The 10,753-nt window shown below is 48.2% G+C and overlaps 1 protein-coding gene across 3 annotated transcripts in view; it reads right to left on the bottom strand.

Moving 5' to 3' along the window:
• EEF2K (eukaryotic elongation factor 2 kinase) overlaps positions 1-4,828 on the bottom strand; it is a 62,946-nt gene extending 58,118 nt beyond the window's left edge. The window contains exon 1 of one of the 3 annotated variants that reach the window (XR_009559040.1): positions 4,454-4,828. The gene's annotated coding sequence lies outside the window, so the exon portion shown is untranslated. Of the gene's footprint in view, positions 1-3,953; positions 3,976-4,453 lie in introns of those variants that run through there. The other 2 variants (XM_030871457.2, XM_060284909.2) reach the window with 2 other exon arrangements.
• Between the last annotated feature and the right edge of the window lie 5,925 nt (positions 4,829-10,753).

Below are 10,753 nucleotides of genomic sequence, written 5' to 3' on the forward strand. Positions count from 1 at the left end.
CCCACGACAAAGAACTGTCCAGCCAAACTGTCAGTAGTGCTGAGAAACCCTGTTCTAGAATGACTCTGGTGGATTCCAAGGAGACTTCCCCCAATCCACCCTCCCTCATCTCCTCTTTAAAAACACATCCCCACGCATACCAGAGACAGAGGAATTAGCTTACTCGCTGATGAGAACAGCAACCCGCAGCTGGACCCAGAGAGACAAGTCAACATTGACTGCTAAAGCTCATCGTTGCCATTCACTGTCCTTCATTCATATAAAGCTGTTAAGGTGCAAAGGCTACTTTACTGTTTTAAAAATCAGAAAAATACATCTTAGAATACAAAGCACAATAATATAATTACAGCTTCAACTGACAAAATGCACAAGAGGGCTTGAATTTTAAGTTTTAATCGTTTGCACCCTTCTCATGTTCCCAGGATACTCTGTCCTCCTGGTGGGTCAGATCAGAGAGACAGTGTGGTTCACTTCTCAGGGCAACTCTGTGTTTATACAGCCTCTTGGTGGCCAGACCACGTGAGCGTCTGGAACAAAAGGGGCCGTGTCTTAGTCCTTCTAGCTACCAGCCCAGAGCACAATGCCTGGCACACACTAGGCTCCCTGTAAACGCAGGCTGCGTGAATGAATAACTGAACAAAAGTGGGCAATTTCTGCGGGTATAATGAGCATTGTAGGCATGGAGGAATGGAGGGACTATCGGGTTAGAATTACAAGGCATCTGGGGGTTACTTAGCCCAGAGACGCAGCTGAGATCCCGAGTGGGAAAGCCTGGGTCATGGGGAGGTCCTCAAAAAGCAGCCAAGACCAGGATCGGGCCCAACAAGTCTTTTGGGATGAACAGATCTGTGTTCAAGTCCCGGCTCTGCCACTAGCTGAGTGATGTTGGGCAAATTACCTAACCTCTCTGAACCTCAGTTTCCTCATCTATAAAATTCACTCATCCACCAAAGTGGGGCAGAGTGAGCAAGGCGAAGAAGAGGTGAGAGAACTGGTCTGTGGCACAGAAGCCAACTGTCCACTATGGATCTGTTCTCCCCTGCCCAAATCCTTTTGCATCTAGGTGGGGCCATGCGACTACATTTGAGCCAATGGGATGTGGACAGAAGTAACCTGCACTGCTTTCAGGCCCTCCCATCCCCAAGGCCCATTTTCCATGACCTGGTCAGCCTCCCCTCCACTGCAATCCGGCCCTGAGACATGTAGCCCAGAACAGATTCATGGCATTTCAGCACCACTTATAAAGCTCTTGCTCCATCACTCCTCTCAGCTCCTTGGAGGACAAGCGTTGCCTCCTCCCTTGGCTCGCCCACACTGTGCCATCTGCTTGGCACATGCTCTAGCCTGCTCTCCCTACCTGTCCCCTGGCCAACTCTGCTCATCTCTCAGGTCTCAGGTTAGATAGATGTCACCTCCTCTAGGAAGCCTCCCCTGAACCCCAGGAGGTACGCACCACTGGCTCCATCCTACAGATGAGGAAACTGAGGAACAGAGAAGTTAAGTGACTTGCCCCAAATCACATGGCTAGAAGGTGGGGGAGGTGGGTCTGAAGCCAGTGCAGGTCTATCCAGGGCTTCACTCAGCCATCACTTGCTAAACCACTTTTTTTGGGGGTTTTTTTTTTTTTTTGCAGTACGCGGGCCTCTCACTGCCGTGGCCTCTCCCATTGCGGAGCACAGGCTCCGGACGCGCAGGCTCAGCAACCATGGCTCACGGGCCCAGGCGCTCCGCAACATGTGGGATCCTCCCAGACCGGGGCACGAACCCGTGTCCCCTGCATTGGCAGGTGGACTCTCAACCACTGTGCCACCAGGGAAGCCCTGCTAAACCACTTTTAAAGTGTGATCCTTGGACCACTAGCAGCAGGAGCAGCCTCACCTGAAAACTTGTCACAGGTGCAAATTCTGGGGCCTCACTCCAGTCCTGCTAAAGAAAACTGTGGGGGTGGGCCCAGCAAGCCATGGTTAAACAAGCCCTCCAGGTGGTACCAATGTCACTAAAGTTCAAGAACCAATGGCGGAGAGAACGTTCTCCAGCTGAGCCTCCTGCCTTTCAGCCACAGCCTGTGGGGTCCTTGCCAGGTCCAGAAAGCATCACAGCTGGAGAACGGAACAATGGCCGCCCTCTGACTTTCCAGCCCTCTGAAATGCTTCTCTGGGTGTTCCACAGCCCTGGGACTTTGGGGACCCAGAGAATGTCATCTTCTACTTCGTCATCAGCCTGTTAGTGACTCACTCCTTCCTTCATTTGAAGCCTTCTTCTTGTGCCCATCAGCCTTGCCTGCAAGAGTTTAATCCAAGCTACTTTTATCCTGTGGTGGTCACTATAACCACTTTCTTCTAGAACATTCTCAGTTCACAGGGATTAAGTCTGCAGTTTCTTGGTCAGCAAAACTGATCTCCCCAACACAGAAATGTTTATTTTTTAATCAGTCCAGCCAGCCACTATTACTTTGAATGCAGTCCCGATCATCAACTTTTCCTGTATCAGCTTTAGGAACAGGGCCAGAAAGAGTAAATCCTAGAGAATGAGCTTGAACAAATCCAAGTTTCTGCTGGTGACCCTCAGCTTTCTTCCACGCTGCTCTCAGTGTCCTGGCAACTGGATGCCAATCCTGCCAAAGACTGGACAAGACTTCTTTGGGGAATCTGACCAGTGTGAGAAAAAAGGCCTAAAGATACCCTTCGCCTGTGGAACAGCCCAGTTAGATCACCCTGAGGGGAAGGCCACAGCCAGCCAGCCTCTTTCATACCCAAAGACCTTCCGAAGAGCTTCCTGGAGCCCCATACTCTTCAGTGGACTGCCACAGACCACCAGAGAGGGGGAAAGGAGAGGCTCTGCTCCACAGTCATTCAGAGGCCCAGGCTCCTTCCAGCTTGTGGCTCTGCCCTTCTCCAGGCCCTCAGAGTCCTCTCAACTCTGCTGGTAAATGAGGAAAGTGGGGAGGTTTTTAGGGTCCAAGCTTGACGGGGGCACACACTCTCTCTGCTCACATTCCATCAGCCAAAACTCAGTCATGTGGCCCACCAAACTGTAAGGGAGCCCAGGAAATATATCCAGGTGATACCCCAAGAAGAAGAGGACATGGGTGACCAACAGCCATCTCTGCCACATAATTCATTAAAAATGTTTTAAAATCATATCAGTGATATATCCTTAGTAGTCGGCCAGAAAGTACTGTTCTGTCACCAAAAGCGCGCACACACACACACACACACACACACACACAATACCCACCCACCACAAATCACAGAACATACACAAGTGATCATATGTAAACTGAAACTATTTCAAGGGATGGTCAGGCCCTGACTTCCTGCTTCCCCGCCCCCTGCAAAAGATAAGAACTTGGGATCCCAGCCGACACACCCTCTTTAAGAACAGGAGAGGGAGGATGGCAATCTCCACCATGTTACATCTAATTTCCCATCATCAAGCAGCTTTATTGTATTTGCTGAATAAATGCATCGACCAAACAATGACCGTAAGGCGCTGTGGAGGCCACAGAGAAGGATGACGCCTGCCAAACTCTATCTCCTAAACCCTACCTCCTACCACTGGCATCCTTTCCATCACCTCCTCCAGGAAGCCTTCTCCAATAACCCTCCGTCCCCCCCACCCCCCACCCCCGAGTGGGCATTATCAGCTCCACCTGCTTGCTCCGTAGTCCCAAACTTAGTCCATCTTGCTTATTAGTATCTGCCGGTAGACCACTCTGGATCTGTCTCCTCCTCTGTAAAATCAGAGGGGTAGACAATTTCCTGGCTGAGCTGCCCTAAGGCAGGCAGCTTCCAGGGCCGAGGACCCAGAAGTCAGGCTCCCATAGAGCGTCCCCACAAGGCAGACGGAGCAGCGCCCCCCTGCCAGCAGCCCATCTGTCTCACGCAGGGCGCAGCTGGGCCGCTTTCCCGCAATCCCCCAGGCGGGTGCGGCGAATCTAGGCCGGGACTCACCCGGTAGGCCCCAGCCCCGCCACACGCATATTAACGCCCGGCCCCTTGGCGCACAGGTCCACGGAGCCTGCCAACACCCGAACTCCTGCAGTCAACAATGCAGCAAGGGCGCGTCTACACGGTCCTCGAGGTTCCCGGAACTTGGGCCTCTCGTTCAGGGGCCGGGGTGGGGGATGCCGGCCCTGCAGGGGAAGAAAGGCAGCGCTGCCCCCACCCTCTGCGGGCCTCCAGGAGCCGCGGGCGGAGGCCCCAAGCTGCCTCTCCCCGACCGTCACGTGCCAAGTATTTTACCAATAGACACTGCCGATATTCGCCACGACTCCCCCATTTTACAGAAGCAAACACTGAAACCCGAGGAGCTTAACCCCCACGCTCTCCTTCCGCCTGCGGCCCCACTTTTAAGCCCCAGACTCTCCGCGCTCCGGGCGCCGGCTGCACCGGGGAGCACAGGCTTGCAGCGCCGGATCCCGGCCCCCCAGGCCAACCGCCGCCCTACCTACCTGTCTCGGGCGGAGAGGCACGGCAGCCGCTGCCCACGGCCGCGAGGATCCAGAGGAGCTGGCAGAGGCTCGAGGCCCGGTGCTCCAGGGTGCAGGGCGGGCGGGCCCCCCGAGAGTGCCGGGGAGCGGCGAGCGGGGAGCGCGGGCTGGCGCTCCGGGGAGGCAGGGGCGGCCGCCGGAACGATCCCGGGGCGCGAGGGGCGCACGGAGCCGCTAGAACGATTCCGGGGCGCTGGGGGCGCGTTCCAAGGGCAAGAGCGCCGGCGACCGTCGGCTGGCCTGGGGCAGCTGCAGCGCGCGGCGTTCGGACGGCGTATCCGGACACTCGCCGAGCTGGGGCTGTGGCTGGGGCAGGAGACTGCGGGCAGGGGCGGAGCCGCGGGCGGGCGTAAGCCCGGCGCGGCGCTCACGTGGCCGCGGGCAATGACTATCACCGCTCCTGCAGCCGCCGCTTGGATCTCCCGGCGCTGCGTCTGCGACTCCCCAGCCGGCTGAATACACAGCGTCCGGATCTAACGCGTGGGGCCGGCCTGGCACCTACCAGCGAAGGGGGCGCCCTCCCAGCGGGTAATTTAAAAGGGGGCAGCTAACCCGTCCCTCGCCCACCGCACCTTCCCATTCTCCCTCCGATGCCCGCCTAGTTCCTGTATTCGAGTCCTTTCCAAAATCAGTAGTGATCGGATCTCATTGTACGTCTCTATGCATAACCTTGCAATATTTTTATCAGAAATTGCTTTTTTTTCCCCCTCCGGATTTCTGCTTTGTGAAAACAGGCACTTATGACTGTGGCAATTCTTATTTGTGTAATACCTTGCTGTATTCCTAACTCAGCGCACAGCCTGGCACATAGTAAGTGCTTTAATAAATACCTGTAAAATGAATGACTAAATATGGAAGGTATAAAGAAGAAAAGGAAATAAAACTAATGATAACTACTGTGAACATGTTCATAGTATATTCTTCCAGATATTTTTTCTAGTGAAATTTTAAAAATTTCACAACTCTTATTTTAGAAATAAAAGTAAGGGACTTACCTGGCAGTCAGTGCGGTGTGGCCAAAAAATAAATAAATAAAAGATATAAGTAATAACAGTAATATTTATCAAGCTATTCATCGCATTCCATCTTCACACCAACGCTAGTACCGCTACTTCGCAGATCATAAAACTGAGGCTTATAGAGATACGCTTGCCCAGAAGATTTACAAGGTGGCTTCTTCCTCTTGGCAAAGGGCATCTATCCATATTACAGGGCTCCTGCTGGTTTGGGGTCTGCTGAGTCACTCTGTGTAGTAAAAAAGGGGAGAGGAATTTGAAGGACCCCCGCAGGTGAGAGGAGTGCAGGAGCCAGGCAGGGGCTGCCAGGGCCTGTGGGAAGGATGAGGAAAGGAAAGGCTTCCAGTAGGGCGATGTCTAGTGGGGGCTGTTTAAATAGTTCGTGGTGGGGTTTGTGACCTAACCACTTACCTCTGCCCCAAAGAGTTCTTCAGTCAAAGCCTCCTTGGACTGGAATGGTGTATGTGACCAAGTTCTCCCATGGAACTGGAGGGAGGGCTGAGTGTCCAGGTGAGCCCCAGGCAAACACAGAGAAACAGGTGTGTGCAGGCAGGCCAGAGACAGACACGGTTATCTGGGTATGCATATGGGAATACATACATTTTTCCTAACAAGAGTGGACTCATCTATTTCTCCTTTCTACTCAACACTAGGTTGTAAACATGTTGACCACCCCTGTGGTCAAGGGCAACCTGTCACTTGTAATGCCTTCTTTGATGAGCCTTTTTGGGGTTGTGGTAAAAGCTGATATTTACGGGGCATTTATTTTGTGTCAGGTACTGTGGTAACTGCTTTACAGACATTATCTCTTTTAATTCTCATCCCAACCCTCTTACTCTCCTCACTTCATACACAGAAAGAAGGAGGCCGGTTAAGTGACTCTCCCAAGTTTACGTAGTAAGTTGCAGAATTTGACCCAGGTCTAGGTATATACTGACCCCTTTAATGTCCTGTCTATAAGCCTTGCCTCTTCAGTTTTTGTGGCCCCTAAAAATTCAGATCCCGTTGGGAGAGTGAAGTCCTTCAGCTTACCAGCTGCAACGGCCCCTGCAGGGAGAAGGTTCAAGTTTATGAGGCTTGGGGAGTGGGTGACATTCAGGCAGCATCTCATAAGGTGGTGAGGGGAATGAAAAAAAAGAAATAGTCCTGAAACCCATCATTGAGTGTTTTAACTTTTTGGCCTCTGTACTACAAGTTTCAGAAAATATCAATACAAGATCTAGAAGATATAATCATTTTGGTTTGTAGTATTGGCTCCTTTAGTCACCTTGAGAAAACTCCTCTGGCTTTTGGCAAAAAACAAAATTGCACCTGAAATTTTGACCGTGGGAAAGTTGGGCAAGGACAAAGAGTCTGAGCTAGTCTGTCCAAGCCCAAAGCCAGACAAAAAAAAAAAAAAAAAACGACTGTTCTACTTATAGCTCTGTGACCCTGCGCAAGTTATTTAGCTTCTCTTTTCCTCTTTAATCTCTTCCGTGCATAAGCATCTTGATTTGTCTTCAAGGAGCCAGTCCACCCTATTCTCAGTTCATGAAAACTGCCCTCCACACTCTTCCTGCTCTAAGATTGGACATATGATTAGACCTGGCCAATCAGCATATTCCATCCCTTTTGCCCCATTCATTGGTGCTGGGATGAGTATGTAACCAAAGCCAAGCCAATGAGATACTAATCTGGTTCTTTTATAGAAACCATTTAAAAAGAGAATCTCTTGGAAGCAACCTAAATGTCTATCAGCAGATGAATGGATAAAGAAGATGTGGTATACATATATACATATATGTGTGTGTGTGTGTGTGTGTGTGTATATATATATATATATATAAAATGGAATATTACTCAGCCATAAAAAATAATGAAATAACACCATTTGCAGTAATATGGATGGACCTAGAGATTATAATACTAAGTGAAGTAAGTCAGACAAAGACAAACATCATATGATATCACTTATATGTGGAATGTAAAAAGAAATGATAGAAATGAACTTATTTACAAAACAAATATACTCACAGACATAGAAAACAAACTTAAGGTTACCAAAGGGGAAAGGGGGGGAAGGGAAAAATTAGGAATTTGGGATTAAAAGATACACACTACTATATATAAAATAGATAAACAGCAAGGACCTACTGTATAGCACACAGAACTCTATTCAGCATCTTGTAATAACCTATAATGGAAAAGAATCAGAAAAATAATATATATGTATATGTATAACTGAATCACTTTGTGTGCACTTTCTGTAACAGTTGTGTTAGTTTCGGGTGTGCAGCAAAGATGTATATATATATTCTTTCTCACATTCTTTTCCATTTTAATATTTACAAAATATAGAGAGCTCTTATAACTCAAATAATAAAAAGATAACTCAATTTCAAAATGGGCTAAAGATTTGAACAGACAGTTCTCCAAAGAAGATATATAAATGGCCAATAAGCACATGAAAAGATACTCAACATTATTAGTCATTAGAAAAATGCAAATCAAAACTACATCCACTAGGATGGCTATGATCAAAAGTCAGATAATAACAAGTATTGGCAAGAGTGTGGAGAAATTGGAACACTCATACACTGCAAGCAGGAATGGAAAATGGAAAACAGTTTGGTGGTTTCTCAAAAACTTAAACATGGGGTTACCATACAACCTAGCAATCCCACTCCCAGGTATATATCCAAGAGAAATGAAAACATGTCTGCACAAAAACATATGCACAAATGTTCATAGCAGCATTATTCATAATAGGTAAAAGGTGAAAAAAAACCAAATATCCATCAACTGATAAATGGATAATTAAAATGTGTTATACCCATACAATGGAATATTACTCAGCAATAAAAAGGAATGAGGCACTGATAAATGCTAAAACATGGATAAACCTTAAAAACAGTATGTTAAGTGAAAGGAGCCAGACACAAAAGGCAGCAGATTATATGATTTCATTTATATGAAATGTCCAGAATAGGGAAATCCTTAGAGACAGAAAGTAGATTAGTGGTGGCCCACAGCTAGGAAGGGAGTTTGGGGGTAATGGAGAGTGACTACTAAAGGTATGGTATTCCTTTTTTGGGGGATGAAGATATTCTAAAATTGATTGTGAGGAGGGCTGCACAATTCTGTGAAGATACTAAAAAACAATGAACTATACACTTTAAAGGGGTGTCTTGTATGGTATGTGAATTAAATCACGATAAAGCTGTTACCCTCAGAAGAGGGCTCCTGGTATCCTCACGGTGCTTCAGGGTGTGGCAGCAGAAGAGAGGTCACCAGGAATGGTGCTCTAGCCCAGTCTAGGTATGTGGCCGCTCCCAGCTTCAAGGGATGGGTGCAATCCTTCCGCGGGCTCAGAGAGGGTTGGAGAACTGCTCTAGACACATATGCCATGGGAGTGAAATGCTTCTCAAGTGCTACCTGCTCAGATTCCCTGTCCACAGGAAGCCGTGTCCATGGGAGTTTAAGGCAGTTTTAGGTTCACAGCAGAGTTGAGTGGAAGGTTTGGCGATTTCCCATATCCTTCCTGCCTCCACACAAGAACAGCCTCCCCCATGACCAACATCTCCCACCAGAGTAGTGCGTGTGTTACAATTAACAAACCTACACTGACACATCATAATCACCTAGAGTCCACAGTTTATATTAAAGTTCACTCTTGGGCTTCCTTGGTGGCGCAGTGGTTGAGAGTCCGCCTGCCAATACAGTGGACACGGGTTCGTGCCCCGGTCCAGGAGGATCCCACATGCCGCGGAGCGGCTAGGCCCGTGAGCCATGGCCGCTGAGGCTGCGCGTCCAGAGCCTGTGCTCCGCAACGGGAGAGGCCACAACAGTGAGAGGCCCGCGTACAGCAAAAAAAAAAAAAAAAAAATTCACTCTTGGTGGTGTACATTCTGTGGGTTTGACCTAACTTATAATAATATGCATCAACTGTTACAGTAACATGCACAGCAGTCCCACTACCCTAAAAATCCTGTGTTTCACCTATTCATCCGCTGCATCCCCCTCGATCCCTGGGAACCACAGTGGGATGTTTTTAAGCAGAAGCTTTAAAAGAAGTCCTTGTATGGGAACGTGTGTATGTGTATAGCTGATTCGCTTTTTTATAGAGCAGAAACTAACACATTATTGTAAAGCAATTATACTGCAATAAAGATGTTTAAAAAAAAAAAAAAAAGTCCTTGAAAGTCCTCCTTGGCTTCCTGGCTCAGGAGGTCCAGGGCCTACTGGGCACAAAGCCATCACAGGGCCATTCAATGACCCACCTGTAGCTACAGAAAGACTCACAGAAGCAATGAAATGACCACTCTTCTGTCTTTTGGATAGTGTCTTTCTTCCTTCTCTTGCACAAGGCAAACCCCAGGATTAGGGTGGGGTATGTGTGGGCCTCTAGTTGCCCCTACGTCTGCATAGGGAAAGATCTGGAAGGATACAGCTAAACTGTTACTCATTATAATGAGTTGTGGGATTCAGCTGTGAAGGAGGAAGGTGGTGAGGAAGAGAACTTCCCTTTAACTTTATACAGAAGGTTTGACATTTGAAAAAAAAATTTACAATGAGCAGGCATTACATTATATTTCAAATCTAAAAAGACAAAGAAGCACCTTCCTTTACCAAAGTGTTGACAGAGCTTAACTGGGTGGAGAAATTAAAGGTGATTTTATTCTCTTATTTGTGCTTTTCTTTCTTAGCTTGGAGTTTCAACAAGGAACATGTATTTATTATTTTAGCAAAAGTTATTTTTAACTGTTACTTAAAAAGAAAAGAACAAAAACTAAACAGAGCCTAGTTGCCCTGGTTTCTGTAGCCTCCCCACCCTTGCCTGCCTGGGCCTAGGTTTTGCATAGGAACTGCCCTCCCAGCCTCAACCTTAAGGAATAAATCACCAGGAAAGCCGAGTCAGCACTACTGCAGAAGTCTGCAGGGAGACAGGCCTGCTCACTGGAGCAGACGAGCTCATAGCCTTACTTCCACTGGATTTTTGTTCTGGTGAAGCACCTTTGTCATGCAAGTTCTGAGCAGCTCTGCTTCTCCCGAAAGACCTGATTTTTGCCTGATCTGGCCTAGTAGGTGTTGGATAAATGGTTACTTGAATTAAATTATTAGAAACAGAGAGAGTTGGGAGGGGAAGGGTCACATTAGAGTTCAAGCTCGTACTGCTCGTCACACGATAGGCCAATAAATCGAGAGACGAGGTATTGGGGCAAGGAATAGCAACTTTATTTGGAAAGCCAGCAGAGTGAGAAGGTGG

This window comes from Globicephala melas, chromosome 15 (assembly GCF_963455315.2).
Source record: "Globicephala melas chromosome 15, mGloMel1.2, whole genome shotgun sequence".
Taxonomy (NCBI): domain Eukaryota; kingdom Metazoa; phylum Chordata; class Mammalia; order Artiodactyla; family Delphinidae; genus Globicephala; species Globicephala melas.